At 42.6% G+C, this 16,327-nt stretch overlaps 1 protein-coding gene and 1 pseudogene across 4 annotated transcripts in view; one reads left to right on the top strand and one right to left on the bottom strand.

Annotated features, from left to right (window-relative positions):
- LOC146010005 (uncharacterized) overlaps nt 1-16,327 on the top strand; it is a 730,148-nt gene that overhangs the window by 283,047 nt on the left and 430,774 nt on the right. The window lies entirely within an intron of this gene.
- The window catches only part of LOC146010016 (uncharacterized), a 49,718-nt pseudogene continuing 42,451 nt past the window's right edge, over nt 9,061-16,327 (bottom strand). The window contains exon 5 of the transcript XR_014444715.1: nt 9,061-13,349. The product of XR_014444715.1 is annotated as an uncharacterized LOC146010016 (transcript). The remainder of the gene's footprint in view (nt 13,350-16,327) is intronic.

Below are 16,327 nucleotides of genomic sequence, written 5' to 3'. Positions count from 1 at the left end.
AAAATGAGGCAGGCTGCATTACTGATTATTATTATTTCTGGCACTTTACCTGTGGCTGCCCTCAGAGTCAGCAGTCAGACTTTGTCTGCTGCTGTCTGGCTGCTGCTGCCGCCGCTGCCCATTAGATCCGGCTCCCCAGCCCAGCGTGCAAAACAGTCCGACTCCTGCACGCTGCTGCAGCTGGGGAGCATCACATGGTAGGCAGCGCTGCCAATACTACATCCAGACCGCGGGAGCAGCTGAGTGCGCTCGCGCATGCGCACCAGCCCTCCCGCGGCCATTTTAACTTTGGGAGCTGCGAGGCTGGTCGCGGCCATATTCAATTAGGGAATAGTGCTGCGGCCACGGCTGGCTGCAGCACGGACATAGCTGTTCGTCGGGCCGCGGCCCAGATAAGGAAGATGTGCGGCCACTTTTGCTTTAAAATGTGCCGACCCACCGGGAAACGGCCCGGTTTCCCGGTGGGCCAATCCGCCCCTTTTTTTGTGTCGGGAGTTCAATTCCCGACATATACATATATGTGCATATAATTTTTTGTCTATTAATAGATATATTGTGGATAAACTTATTTTAACTCAAGAAAAAAGTATGATCATAATCTTTCATAGTTTTTTTTTAAAAGTTTTTTTTTTGGTACTTGTTTCCTAGCACGGCCACAATCTTTGGGATCGTGTACCTTTAAGTTAAGGTACATGATCCCCGCGATGGACCCGATTTCCTTTGAAATCAGGTCCATTTTGCCGGCAAAGGAAAAATCGGGGGCATCGCGTCGGTCAGGACCATTAACATTGGTCCCGACGCGACCGACGCGATGCCCCCGATTTTGCCATAGGCTTCAATGTTAAAATATTTTATAACATTGAAATCGGGAGCATCGCGTTGGTCTTGTGCCATTATAATGGCACAAGATGAGATGGACTTGATTAAGTCCATCTCACATTGGAAAAAATGTGAAAAATGTGAAATGGGCCAATATGACCCATTTCACATTATATATGGCCCCGTCGTCACCCCACGATAGACGCCAACCCGAAGCGTGGCGAGCGCAGCGAACCCGCAAGGGGCGGCGGTGCGTGTCCTCCGACCTTTTCATTCCCCTACTATCCACGTCGGCGTGGAGTTGAGAATATATAGTGTGGCGAGCACAGCGAGCCACCGAGCCCGAAGCTTGGCGAGCGCAGCGAGCCCCGCGAGAGGACGCGTATACCTGTGAAGTTATACGCGTCCGCTCGCCACTCTTCAGGCTCGTTGGCTTGCTGCGCTCGCCACACTGTATATTCTCAACTCCACGCCGACGTGGATAGTAGGGGAATGAAAAAGTCAGAGGACGCGCACCGCCGCCCCTCCCGGGCTCGCTGCACTTGCCACGCTTCGCGTTGGCGTCTATCGTGGGGTTTACGTCGTTACATTTGGGGGTCTAGGGAATATTTTACATTGAACCCAATGTAAAATCGGGTCCCAGGGACCCTTTTCACATTTGTTTCAATTAAAAAATCCAGAAACATCGCGTCGATCGCATCGCATGCGACCAAATCGCATGCGATGCGATGGACGCGATTTTTCCGACACGACCACCCCGATGGAAATCGGTGTGGCCGTGCTAGGAAACAAGTACCTTTTTTTTTTTAAACGAATAATAAAGGAAAAAGAGAGAGAGAGGTTTTTTCTTTCACAATCGGCAATCATTTACACTGCAAAACCAGTTTGATGTTTAAGTGCAAATGATTGCCGCTTTAAAAAAGCTGGAGATTTCTTACAAAATCTCTCACTTTCTGAAACTCTCATTCTATTAAATCTCACCCATGGTTTTCAATCTGCCAGATCCTAACATTATGCAACTTCCACCAATACATAACGGTTGCTATCTCTCTCTCAGAAGCCTTTAGTCAGATAAATCACAGCATGGTTTGAGGGAAGCTTATTTAAATGGAAAATTACAGGGGTTCAGCTTTCAAACTCTTCTCATTTTGGCTTGGTCCAGATGTACAGCTGTCTTTGTTCTATTCTAGTATACATGTACAGGGACTCCTGTTATATGGTTTTGAACTGGAAACCATCTGTTCACTTCTCAACGTGTCTTTATACTGTATATTCATTTCATATGTACAGGCCATAACTTATAAGTGATACATGCTGCTTTTTCCAACCAAACACCGGAGCACTGCGAGTAAGATGCTGATCATGCAGATACTGAACATGATGGTGAAAGATTGTGTGTTGTTATTATTAAAACTATGTGATGGGCAATATTAAGATAAAAAGACTATTTTATTATTTAGGAATGTGGAGTATGATTCTATGTGTATTATTATGGCTGCCACTACATTCGCACATTCTCCTGCTCTCCTCCATGGGCTCTATGTAAATATGCGAATGTAAATAGCGGCCACAATATGCTAGTGCAGAGTACATGCAATACGACTTCAACAGTCCATCCTTTGACAATAAAAGAAACCTCACATTTTGGGGGAAATTTACTAAAGGAAATTTGTAAAAAAAATAGGTGAATTTGTATCCAGAAATACACTTATTTTTGACATTTACTAACCTGAAAATATGGCAATTCGTATTGATGTGCTATCAATACGAAAACAAATTGCCGTATTTTCGGGATAGTAAATGTCAAAAATAAGTGTATTTCTGGATACAAATTCACCTATTTTTACAAATTTCCTTTAGTACATTTCCCCCTTGATATTAAATAAACATAAAAAAATTCATAACAATAGTTTTCACTATTGTAAAATAAAAAAAATAAAAAGGTTAGGGATGAGATGGACCTATGCCAGTATATGTATTGTGTCGAGGGAAAAATGTATCATCATGCACTGTATTGCTAATCCTCAATTATTGATAAATGGAGAAACGCATTTGCCTGTTGGTACAAAAGGGGATACTTGTGTATGTTTATGTAAAGATTCCAGTTAAGGGGGGTGTAACATCCTTTATATGCACTTGGCCGATACCTAAAGATCATTGGTCTGCTTTGGGATCTCATCAAACCTATAATGGAAGCCGGGGACATAGGGGTAACAGATTGGGGACCAAAGAAACAATAAGAAAGCACAAATCATATACATTTTTCTTCTTATGGTATCCATTAATGGATGGTGGTTTTGATCATAGGGTCATATACCAAACCCTCATATTCCGTGGTATTTCTCATCCTTACACTCATTATTTCTGTATGCTTTGTTTTTCCCCAGGTCACAACTCTAACACACTTAAACAGCAACCCGATAATTATGATAACACCACAGATACAGAGAAGCAGCTTCCCCACACTGGCTATGATTACCTGATCCCATTCTTCTAGCCCAGAGAACCATTTCATGGGGATCAGCCAGTAAGCCCACTCACTGACTTTCTCTCCTACTTCTGCTAGGCTGATCCAAATTAAGGTGGAGGGTTTCATCCATCCTGTGATCAATGATCTCCGGGTCTTCAGTGCTGTAGGTAATATATGTACAACACTTTAACCCATACTGAGTGGCAAGGGTGATACAATACCCTCCTGTCATGGCCGGCAGGTAGTTTAGGACCAATGTATGTCTAATGTTTGTTAATATGAATAGGTCCTTCTGTTGTCCGGAATTGGTGACCACCACTATATGTGTAAAATGAGTACTTTATAGTGTACACTGATGGCTGTGCGCTCTAATTGGAGGGAGGGATGGAGCGCATTAGCGTTAGTGACGATATCTGTCATTCTAAGTTGAAGCGCAGCTAAGCTGCGTATGGCTTTGATAATTAAAATGGCCGTGCGTTCCACTCGTATTTCGGGTGGGACGCATGACGCTGCGGCCGTGTTGAGGCATCGGATGACGCACTTCCGGCTGCTGAGACGCAGCAGTCTGTACTTCCGGCTTTAGTGCACCGGACGCCGGTCTGAATGGCGGTTTTACCGCCAGACTTAATGTAGATGTGACTAAGACTGTAAGTATGCCGTTTTTTGCCTTATTGGTATTGGTTATTTGATGGCTATGGGTGTTAACCTATAAGCTGAGCACTCTGATTTGTTAGTGCATTGGTGGGTGTCACCTGGTTCAGGTACAAGAGGAGGTACTATTGATAGGGATCTGTTGGTCTGTCTTTGATGTGGTCATGAGTAAGGCCACGTTCTGTGGCCTAAACGTCGACCTGACTGTATGTACTTATGTATGATCTGCTGATGGAATAAACACAGCAGCACGCTTTTCAAACTGACAAGCCCTGGTGAGTGCTATCTTCTTTTGTGGATATATATATATATTAGTGGCGGGCAACAATTAAAATTTTTAATTGCGATTAATCGCATGACATTTTTGCGATTAACTGCGATTAATCGCACTGATAGGCACATAGGCGCCGCTTACCTAAAATCTTGTTGCCAGGGGTTCCGTGCTCGTTGCCAGGTGGGATTACATGGGTGTTGCCAAGGGGGATTGCATGCATGTTGCCATAGTGGGTTCCCTGCTTGTTGCCAGGGGAGGGTTACTTGCTCGTTGCCAGGGAGGTTTACTTGCTCATTGCCGGGGGGGGGGCGTTTCTTGCTCGTTGCCAGGTGGGGGGTTTCTTGCTCGTTGCCAGGGGGTGTTTACTTGCTCCATGCCAGGGGGTGTTTTCTTGCTCCATGCCAGGGGTGTTTTCTTGCTCCATGCCAGGGGGTGTTTTCTTGCTCCATGCCAGGGGTGTTTTCTTGCTCAATGCCATGGGGTGTTTTCTTGCTCCATGCCATGGGGTGTTTACTTACTCCATGCCAGGGGTTGCAGGTCCACAGCGCTCCCAGAATCTGCACTTCCGGGTAACGCTGTGTGTGCACTCTAAACTTCCCTGACAGACGCTAGAGGTAAAGGAGCACCTCTAGCGTCTGTCTCCTACACAGTGGTGGCCATATTTGGAGGGGCACTCTGCACCTGTGCGGTGCAGCCCCATCTCCCATTCATTTCCCGTGCCCGCCAGCCCCATTTTACTGTTCCCTGCTGCACATCGCCCCCCCTTCGTGCACCCGTGCACCCCCCCCCCCGCGTTAACTGCATTAAATATTTTAGTCGGAGTTAATGTGCCGGCGCATTAATGCGATATTAACGCATTAACGTGCCCAGCACTAATATATATATATTCCGGGGGTATCCTCCACACTGAAGGTGGGGGATGTCAGGCACTCGCCTTTATAACAAAAGATATCCAATCCTGTTATAAAATCCAATCCAAGTTTTATTTTAACATCCAGTGATTTTTAGTCAGCATAAATCACAGCTTTAATGTTTCCATATGTGCCCCGACGTTTGCGGACCTTTATCAAGGAGCTTGGTAAATACGTAATCACAGCAGTCAGCGATGTCATGGAAGGAAGCCCATGGTCAAAGGAGCAGCAGCCGCTATGTCGTACGACCAGCATATGATTAATTTTTTGGATGTCACTATTCATTTGCAGGAAGGTTGCATCACCGCTACACTGTTCCAAAAGGAAACAGATAGGAACAACCTGCTCCAGCTCTCACCCTCCAAGCATGATAAAAGGTTTACCATATTCGCAGATGCTGCGCAACAGATCCACAAGTTGCTGAGGAACAGAGAGATGCCCTTATGGGTAAATTTATTGAAAGAGGCTATAAGAAAAATTCGTTGCTCAAAGCCAAACGGAGAGCCTCATTGGTAACTCGAGAACAGCTGTTAGCACCCAAAACCTCTACTACACAGGAACAAATTATACCTTGGGTAACAAAATATAACAATTCCAGCCCCATCATTACTAAGATCTCCAAGAAGCTTTGGCCCAAAGTTGGAACAGATCGTGACATTAAGCTAACTGATACTAGACTCTCGTGTTATCAGAGGGCCCCTACTTTGCACTAAATACTTGCTGAAGCAGATACTACCAATTTTGGTCTTCCCCCAAAACCTCCTGCTTGGGGTTGCATTAGATGCACCTGTACGGTTTGTACCTGTATAATCCCGGGTAATGTATTTTATCACCCACATCATGGCACAAAATTTAACATCAGACACTCTCTTAGCTGCCAGTCAACATTTGTTGTGTACCAACTGATATGCCCTTGTGGTTTGTCGAATATCGGCAAACCCGAAAGATCTTTCAAAGAAAAAATAACTACTCAATGATCAACAATAAGAGCAGCATTGGCTGGTGGGAAATGTGATCTACCTGTACCTAAGCATTTTTTTGACCAAAAGAACACACCTTGCCATCTCTCCATTATCGAATGATCGATCATATTCCCCCCAACATCAGAGGGGGTATAAAAGGTCTGAAATTGTTAAAATGTGAAACACGGTGGATACACCATATCCCCCAAAGGTCTTAATGAAAACATAGGTATTAGTTGCATGACACACAACTAATTCATCTTTATCCTTTAGGGATGTTCCTATAAATTGTATGTGACTGGTACAGTATTTAGACATTGTTCACCTGTTTACATTTCTTGCCAGTGTTTGAATGGGCATTAGATTGTTTTTTTCTATTTCTGCACTTTCTGCTTAGCTACAAGCACTTGACCTCATGCCTATTATGTTACTTGCCTAGGAAGGTATTTCTGTTAGTACGTCATACTGCCGATTCTAAATATATGTTGCATTGTTTAATGTTAGTAACCATGGTGATGGTGGCACATGTGTAGCGGCAGTCGGCGCAACGTGATGACATCAGACTGTGTGCCCGGGAAGACGGACCACCGGTCACAGCGTCAGTTCATGCACGGGGTGGATATAAGGTATGTCATATGCCTTTTTCTTGAGCCTGATGAAAATGTCAATTAAAGGGCATTGAAACATTGCCACATTTACCTATGTTTCTGGATAATTTTTGGCTGTGAGTGCCGCAAACGTACATGCATACACACACACACACACACATATATATATATATGGATGGTAAAGAAGAAGGCACTCCAGGGACTTAGAAAAATGAAAAAAAGTGTATTTCACTGCACATACAGGCCAACGTTTCGGGGCTACAGCGCCCCTTTGTCAAGGCATATAAGTGGACAAAAATGACAATCAACGTAATTTTGATTGTACATTTTGTCCACTTATATTGCAGTGAAATACTTTTTTCATTTTTCTAAGTCCCTGGAGTGCCTTCTTTACCATCCTTATGCATTGTCTTAGAAAGGCACCGGGGCCGCTGCTGCAGAAGGGAGAGTGCCGGTCCGTTCACCACTATATATATATATATATTTCAACCCTCAAGGGGCCTTTGTCAAGACAGATAGGACGTCCATAAGTTCTGCCTGCTGAGCTTATGGATGTTCTATCTGTCTTGACAAAGGCCCCTTGAGGGTTGAAACGTCGACTTATATGTTTGATTCCTTGCATTAAAATTGCTGACTGAAGCGAAATGGTGAGTGCCCCTGCTTTTTATTAAGCATTCTGGATATGTATATATATATATACACAAAGATTTGTTAAAGGACAGCACCCGGAGACAAAACGATTAGGAGTAACGCAGCTAATATCAAAAGTTTTCGATGCTTTATTGCATATAAAGCATCGAAAAGTTTGATATTAGCTGCATTACTCCTAATCGTTTTGTCTCCGGGTGCTGTCTTTTAACAAATCTTTGTATATTGGACCGTATAGTCGTTTGGACGGGCACCGGAACACACTATGGGAAGTGCTACCCTCATTCTTTTCCTATCTATATATCTATCTATATATACATACATATACACACACACACACACACATATATGTATGATGATGGCCGCCACTGCACTTATTGTGTACAAGACCTGGGTACCCTCCCTGGAGAGGAGTGTGGGAGGCACTCCAAAGAAGAACCTATACACAAGTGCTTTGGCCAACGTTTCAAATGTATTAGCACATTTTTTGGGTAGTGTGTGATACAGAAGTTAAAACAAACAACATGTATACCTTAGCACCAGTGTGCATTCCCTCCCCGGAGCGGGACACTTCCAGCTGTCGGGAGAATGAGTCTCTGTGAGGAAACGCGTCAAAGTGACCACACTCTAGCGCACTGTATCTGAGACCAGCCGCAAGACACCAATCTGATGCTGCCGTGGCTCATCTCCCAGGACATCATTTTGTGTCATGTGATCCAGAAGTCTCCTCCAACTCCATACTCCCATCATACAGCGGGGACCTCCGTTAAGCCCCTCCTAGGTTGCTAAGTAACCCGCATGAAACAATAAGCATGTCGCAGATCGTTGTCACTAAACTAAACCATGGTTATGGACATACATACAAAACCATAAATAAAATATGAAAAACCCACCACTATTGAAGAGCTATAAAAAATTTGGAAAGCAATAACTAAGCAAACTAGTATTAGTAATCTTCTTATAGAGAATCTAGTTTTGAAGGGACATAATATTAAATGAAAATGCTAGATTTCTCAAGACATAGGGGTCTCACCACTATCCTATAAGAAACAGGCTAGATTACAACTCCGGTTGAGACCCCGGGGGGACAAAGAATCCAATCTACGAATCCGGGAGGTATATCGGAGTCATAGATGGGTGTCCTACAGCGTGCTAGAGTGTGGTCATGTTGATGCGTCACCTCACAGAGACTCCCAACAGCCAGAAGTGTCCCAACCAAGGAGGGAATGCACACTGGTGCTAAGGTATACATGTTGTTTGTTTAACTTCTGTATCACACCCTGATGAAAAATGTGCTCATATATTTGAAATGTTGGTCAAAGCATTTGCGTTGGGTTTCTTCTTTGGAGTGCCACCTTAATACAGTCCCCTTTGTAGAAAAGCAGCCCCAAAGCATGATGTTTTCACCCCCATGCTTCACAGTGGATATGGTGTTTTTGGGATTCCACTCATCATTCTTCTCCCTCCAAACACTGTGAGTGGAGTTTATACCAAAAAGTTCTATTTTACTCTCATCTGACCACATGACATTCTCCAAATCCTCCTCTGGATTATCCAGATGGTCACTGGCAAACTTTAGATGGACCTGGACATGTTCTGGCGTAAACAGGGGGATCTTTCGTGAATACATTATGATGTAGCGTGTTACTAATGGTAACATTTGTGACTGTGGTCCCAGCTCTCTTGAGGTCATTGACCAGGTCCCCCCATGTAGTTCTGGGCTGATTCCTCACCGTTCTAAGGGTCATTGATATCCCACGAGGTGAGATCTTGCATGGATCCCCAGATCGAGGGAGATCGTCAGTGATCTTGTATTTCTTTCATTTTTTAATAATTGCTGAATGTTGAAGTTGAAGTGTACCTATGATGGAAATTGCAGACTTCGCTCATCTTTTTAAGTGGGTCAACCTGCATAATTGGTGGCTGTCCAAATACTATTTTGCCCCACTGTATATATATTCAGAGGTTTCAAGCTGTTTTGTTTCTGACAGTTGGTTTTCTCAAAGGACAAAGGCCATGGTCTGATAATAGGAGACCAAACCAGAAAAGTGGTGTTCAAAGGAACTAAGTTAATATTAAGGGGTCGATCCTATTAACCCCGAAGGGTGTGAGTTGCCGCTTGGGTGCAGTTTTCATGCTGAAAACAACACCTGAATTAACCCTAGCTTATGCAAGCTATATAAACTGGACTATATCAGTGTTAGTTAAACTCATTCTTGGAAGAAACACTGATTGCAGAAGAGCCAGTAAGATCTGATAATTTCTCAGCCTCCTGATGCACAGGACGTGGCTAGGCTGATGCACAGGGCGTGGCTAGGCTGATGCACAGGGCGTGGCTAGGCTGATGCACAGGGCGTGGCTCCTGAGTTTGTTGATGCGATTGCTTTATTGGATTTACTGAACTAACCAACATCCTTAGCGCAGTATAAATAAATTTTACATTTCAAAGTCGTTTGTTTAAGTAATTTTCTAGGAATCCACCCATCTTAAATTTAACCCACAGGTAACATATAGATACAATTATGTATATATATATCTCTCACCTAGATGTGACAGAAACTACTAAGACTGTATTAAGGCACAGAAACACGGTAACAGTAGTCTGGACTGAAAGGACGTAATCAGAATTCATGGCAACATGTGGAACATCTAATTGACAAATACTCAGAGCGGTATCACACTCATTCCTATATCAGATTCCTGGGACTCATAGGACCAAGAGATATAATCTGGTACCAGCTCCCAAAGTGCAATGATCTGCTGTATATAGTATCCCTGGGTAACCACAATCACTCTGACATCATACAATAGGGCCCGGAGTATAAAAGGAAAACAATGCAATTGTTAGGGGCCACACTCATTGTTGTATACAGATTGTTAGGGGCCACACTCATTGTTGTATAAAGATGGTTATATTTTATTTGTATTGTGCAAAACATATAAAGCAGATGCTAAAAGGACGGTTCTAGTACAACATGTATAGTACAGAGTAATAATAAGGAATAGGCAATATAACAGCTCATACCTAGAAGACTGCATACACATGGTTCTGCCTCTATCTCTGCTCTGTATCATGGTCTGTAGAAGAGTCCCACAAGTGACAGACACGATCCAGTCCTATGGCAATGACGCACATTACACCTATGTCTGCGGTGGGAAATGACAGTATAACATGTTACTATACTGTGTGACTGGTGCTTCCAATTACTCTCCATACCATCAGTGTTGCTAACAATCCTTGTTGTACACACTGGCCCCTGCTTCAGAGTTGCACAGATCCCATGATGCTCAGCGGCTGGGCATGTGTCGGTATACACAACTCTGAGCTGTTATATGCTGTTAGCAGCCGGACAGATCTCCTCTTGCTGCTGAGTGGGTGTAGAGTACTGTGGGAGTGTAGGATGAACTGGGGCTATTCAGGGTTGTGCGCATGCAGAGCTGCTGATATATCTCTTGCACAAGGATAACGCTGGTGCAAACGCATGGTGATAGCGATGACCACTTTTATCACCAAGAAAATTTGTTATAATGGTGAACAATGACATTTATTCCCAAACATAAAGTGTCTGCAATTGTGACTGCTTTATATTCAACTCTGAATCAGGCCCTCTGTATTTATGCCTCTTTATCATTATGCAGACACGAATATTTAAATAGTGGAAACAATTATTCACACCTGTCAGCTCGTTAACATTTATTTTCTCTTAAAAGCAGCTTATAAACAGTCACACTCAGAAGACGCAAATGACTATGGTTTCACACCTTTGTGAGTGCTCTGATGTCTAACAAGGCTGTGTTCTGATAAAAAAACATTTCCCAAACTCAGAACATGAAAAGGCTTCTCACCTGTGTGACTTCTCACATGTATAACAAGGTATGATTTCCAGGTAAAACATTTCCCTCACTCAGAACATGGAAACAGCTTCTCACCTTTGTGAGTTCTCTCATGTGAGACAAGCTGTGATTTTCTAGGAAAGGCTTTACCACACTCAGAACATGGAAATGGCTTCTCACCTGTGTGACTTCTCTCATGTAGGACAAGATATGATTTTGAGGTAAAATATTGTCCACATTCTGTACATGGAAATGGCTTCTCACCTGTGTGACTTCTCACATGTAGGACAAGATCTGATTTTGTAGTAAAGGCTTTACCACACTCAGAACATGGAAATGGCTTCTCACCTGTGTGAGTTCTCACATGTATAACGAGATTTGAATTGTTGGTAAAAGATTTCCCACACTCAGAACATGGAAATGGCTTCTCACCTGTGTGAGTTCTCTCATGTAGGACAAGCTGTGATTTTGTAGGAAAGGCTTTACCACACTCAGAACATGGAAATTGCTTATCCCGCTTATCCCCTATGTGAGTTCTCACATGTTTAACGAGATTTGATTTGCGGGTAAAAGATTTCCCACACTCAGAACATGGAAATGGCCTCTCTCCTGTGTGAGTTCTCTCATGTAGGACAAGCTGTGATTTTTTAAGAAAGGCTTTACCACACTCAGAACATGAAAATTGCTTCACACCTGTGTGAATTCTCACATGACTAATGAGATATGATTTCTGGGTAAAACATTTCCCACACTCAGAACATGGAAATGGCTTCTCACCTGTGTGAGTTCTCTTATGTAGGACAAGATCTGATTTTGTAGTAAAGGCTTTACCACACACAGAACAAGGAAATGGCTTCTCACCTGTGTGAGTTCGCTCATGTATAACAAGATATGATTTGTCGACAAAATATTTCCCACATTCTGTACATGGAAACGGCTTCTCACCTGTGTGAGTTCTCACATGTTTAACGAGATTTGATTTCTGGGCAAAAGATTTCCCACACTCAGAACATGGAAATGGTTTCTCACCTGTGTGAGTTCTTTCATGTAGGACAAGCTGTGATTTCCGGATAAAATATTTCCCACACTCAGAACATTGAAACGGCTTCTCACCTGTGTGACTTCTCTGATGTATTACAAGATCTGATTTATAGGAAAACCATTTCCCACACTCAGAACATGGTAACTGCTTCTCACCTGTGTGAGTTCTCACATGGTTAAGGAGACCCGATTTTTGGGTAAAAGTTTTCCCACACTCAGAACATGGAAATGGCTTCTCACCTGTGTGACTTCTCTCATGTTTAACGAGACTTGATTTCTGGGTAAAATATTGTCCACATTCTGTACATGGAAATGGTTTCTCACCTGTGTGAGTTCTCACATGTTTAACGAGACTTGATTTCTGGGCAAAATATTGTCCACATTCTCTACATGGAAATGGTTTCTCACCTGTGTGAGTTCTCTCATGTTTAACGAGACTTGATTTCTGGGTAAAATATTGTCCACATTCTGTACATGGAAATGGTTTCTCACCTGTGTGAGTTCTCACATGTTTAACGAGACTTGATTTCTGGGCAAAATATTGTCCACATTCTCTACATGGAAATGGTTTCTCACCTGTGTGAGTTCTCACATGTAGAACAAGCTGTGATTTCTGGATAAAAGATTTACCACACTCAGAACATGGAAATCTCTTCTCACCTGTGTGAATTCTCTTATGTAGAGAAAGAGTTGATTGGCGAGTAAAACTTTTCCCACACTCAGAACATGGAAATGGCTTCTCACCTGTGTGACGTCTCTGATGTTTAACAAAAGCTGATTTACGTGCAAAACTTTTCCCACACTCAGAACATGGAAACGGTTTCTCACCTGTGTGAGTTCTCTGATGTCTAATAAAATCTGACTGATTTATAAAACATGTATCACACTCAGAACAGGTAAATGTGTCAGCACCTGTATGAGCTGCTCTATGTGTAGCAGTATCTGAGGTACCAGAAGAGGAGTCCTCAGGAATAGAGGTATCAGGTGATGTATCTGCACTGTGAAGCACTGGCTGTATATTTAGGGTAATGGAGGCGTCTTCTGGAGAATCCTGTGTGATGTTATCTTCTGTTTTATAATTTGGAGACAGAATAAGACGTCCCTCCGAGGTATTTCTGCTTCTGTGTCCATCTGCTGGAAATAACATACAGATATAGAAATATCGCTCTTCCCCTTTCCCCTCACCCATTTCATACTATTAGTTAGTACAGGTGATTCAGTTATAAATACTTTATTACAGCTCTAAATCATGTAGCACATATGAAAAATAGGTAGACATTTGTACACTACACATATGTAGACATATATAGACTACATATGTAGACTATGAAAAAAATGTAGAGTTAGTACTCTTGCATTTCAAGCATGAACCTAATTTCCCCGGTACAAAGTGCTTGCGTTGGGCCTGTGACATATATGCCCTAGGTAGGGGTTTCAAACGTTCTCTTGTAACATTGCTGTTTGGAGATTTTCATAGTTTTTTCAAGGTGTCCCGTGACATGACCAATGGGATCTCAGTCCACCACGAATTCGCCACTACTGACCATATATCCTTAGGGTCAACACGGAGCAAACACACACATATATATATATATACAAACCATCGCCATGCCATTAGACAGGCACTTAGTACAGGCAGTAGCGAGCAACCAGTAGCTAGACACTGTGCACTCTTTAAACATAGCATAGCCAGTATCAGGTCGAAAATAGTGGACCATATACCACCTACAGTTAGAGGAGGGAATAGGGGGAAACTCCTACTGCAAGCAGAGGCTAGGTGGATTTTTAGGTTGGACACAATTGCCCCTAGAGGCTTAAATGAACAACATGGCCTACAAAGTTTTCTTTAAAATTCAGTATCAGTAAATATTTGGGAAACACACAGTAGATAGCTGGCCCTCTAATATATAGATATATAAATTTAAAAGATTATGCATCAAGATTAAAATATATTTGATATATTGGAATATGAATAGAGGTCCTGCAATTCTGTACTTTTTTAATGTTTTTCTATTTTTTCATTTTTTAGATGTGTATATGTCTTTAATTATGGTCACTATTTTATATGGCCAGTTTTTTGGCCTCTTATTTGACTTAATTTAAGCCTCTTAACTATGTCACTTGTGTTAGATTTTATATATGATGTTTTACTCATGTTTTGTTTATATTCACAGGTTCACGCTCCCGGACAGTGACAGCGGCAACCAAAACGAGGCTTGGAACCCCGGAAGCTTCGAGCGCAGTGCAGAATGGGGAACGACGTCAGAGGATGAAGCCGGAAGAGACAGGGTCCTCTGGATCGTTTCCCCACAGTACGGCACGGCGGCTTCAGGGCGGATGGGGATGTACCGGCCGGGCGGCCGCGGGTAAGTGTCTGAGGGCGGGAACAGGCCGGAAGGGGGTGTTGTTTTCTCTGTTTGTACTGCACTATATATTTTGCTCACTGTGTGTATAAGGTTGTTCCCTGAGGACGGGCAGACGCCCGAAACATGTAGGATCAATAAAGCCACTTTTTTTGCTTTCACTAAATTCCGGGAGTGCCGCCTGATCGATACTGCATATACACTGGGACCCGCGGGTTCAGAGAGGAAGGCACCGGGTGATTACTGCAATACGGGATTTGTGGAGTGCCGGGCGACATTGGACCTATATATATATATATATATATATATATATATAGTCTTCCTGACGGCGGCACTCAATGAAATCAACACACCATAGGCAGTTTTGGTAAGAAACCGACGTTTCAAGGCCGTCAGGTGCTCTTTGCACCTTGTTGTTGTTCACATACGTAAGAAGCAGTCCAAAGGGTCAGCTAAATCATCAATTTTTAATAATAATCCAAAGCATTGCCCCGACGTTTCGGTCCATATACAAGGACCTTTATCAAGGAGCTGGTGTTTGGTCAATATACAGCATCAGGCTAGAGAAGGGAAAAGAGACCTCATCCTGGAGGGGGGACAGCTGTCTTATGTATGTGAACAACAACACAGTGGATTAGTGTGTTTGTGGAGAGTGCCCCACATCTCCCATCTACGGACAGGAGAACTGGACTATATTTTGGGCATTTTTACCCTTTGTAGGGCACCCCACCATTGCTATATCTTTAGTGCGAGTGCGGTCTCTCCCCATTCTATATATCTATATATATAGCAGCAAAATTGGATAAAGGAAAATAGCGTCTACCTATACCTATATAAGAAGCGTATCCAGTTGTAAAAAACAAAGGATTTTTATTCAAGTACACAGTACTAGTTAAAAGAGCAAACAATGGGTAAAAATAGAAAAAACACTTATACGTAAAATATGCGAAATATTATAAAAAGGCCTACAAAAGAATTCGCTATATAAAAAAAGGGGGTGAAGGGGGAGGGAGATAAAGCTGTAATAAGTAAATAAAACAGGATTAAGGAGAAAAAACGTTTTCTTAAAAGCTGAAGTGGAGTGTCACTTATCTAATAGGGAGGAGTCAGCAGGCTGTACCCAACGCGTTTCGTCGTAGAGACTTCATCAAGGGGTGAGGGAGGTGAGTGCCTGGAGCTCTATTCATACTGTATAGGTATGATGGACATAATTGTGAGGTCACTTCCTGTGGGATGTGCCTATCGTTTCTAAAGTGGGCAGAATCGTGAATAACTGTCTATGATCTAACTAGATGTTTATGTGGCACGACCCTGATGCTTACTGTCTAAAGCATAGTTGTTAACCCCTTACCGCCGCAGTCTGGTTTTGCCTTCCTGACAGAGCCCTTTTTTTCAAATCTGACATGTATCACTTAAGTGGGGATAACTTTTTTTTGCTTTTACTTATCCCAGTGATTTTGAGATTGTTTTCTCGTGACACATTGTTCTTCAAGTTAGTGGTAAATTTTGGTCGATACAGTCTGTGTTTTTTTGTGAAAAACACCAAAATGTCGTAAAAAAAAAGAAAATGTTGCAATTTGCAAAATGTTAAATTTTCTGCTTGTGAGACAAATAATCATACCACTCAAAATAGTTAATAACTAACATAGACCATATGTATACTTTGTGTTTCCATCATTATTTCAACCTCCTTTTAATTTTTTTGGACACTAGGAGGCTTAAAATATGAATAGCAAATTCTCAAAT

Source organism: Crinia signifera, chromosome 6, assembly GCF_055691185.1.
Source record: "Crinia signifera chromosome 6, ASM5569118v1, whole genome shotgun sequence".
NCBI lineage: Eukaryota > Metazoa > Chordata > Amphibia > Anura > Myobatrachidae > Crinia > Crinia signifera.
The sequence above is the reverse complement of the archived record's forward strand: the minus strand, read 5'-3'. Positions and strand labels throughout refer to the sequence as shown.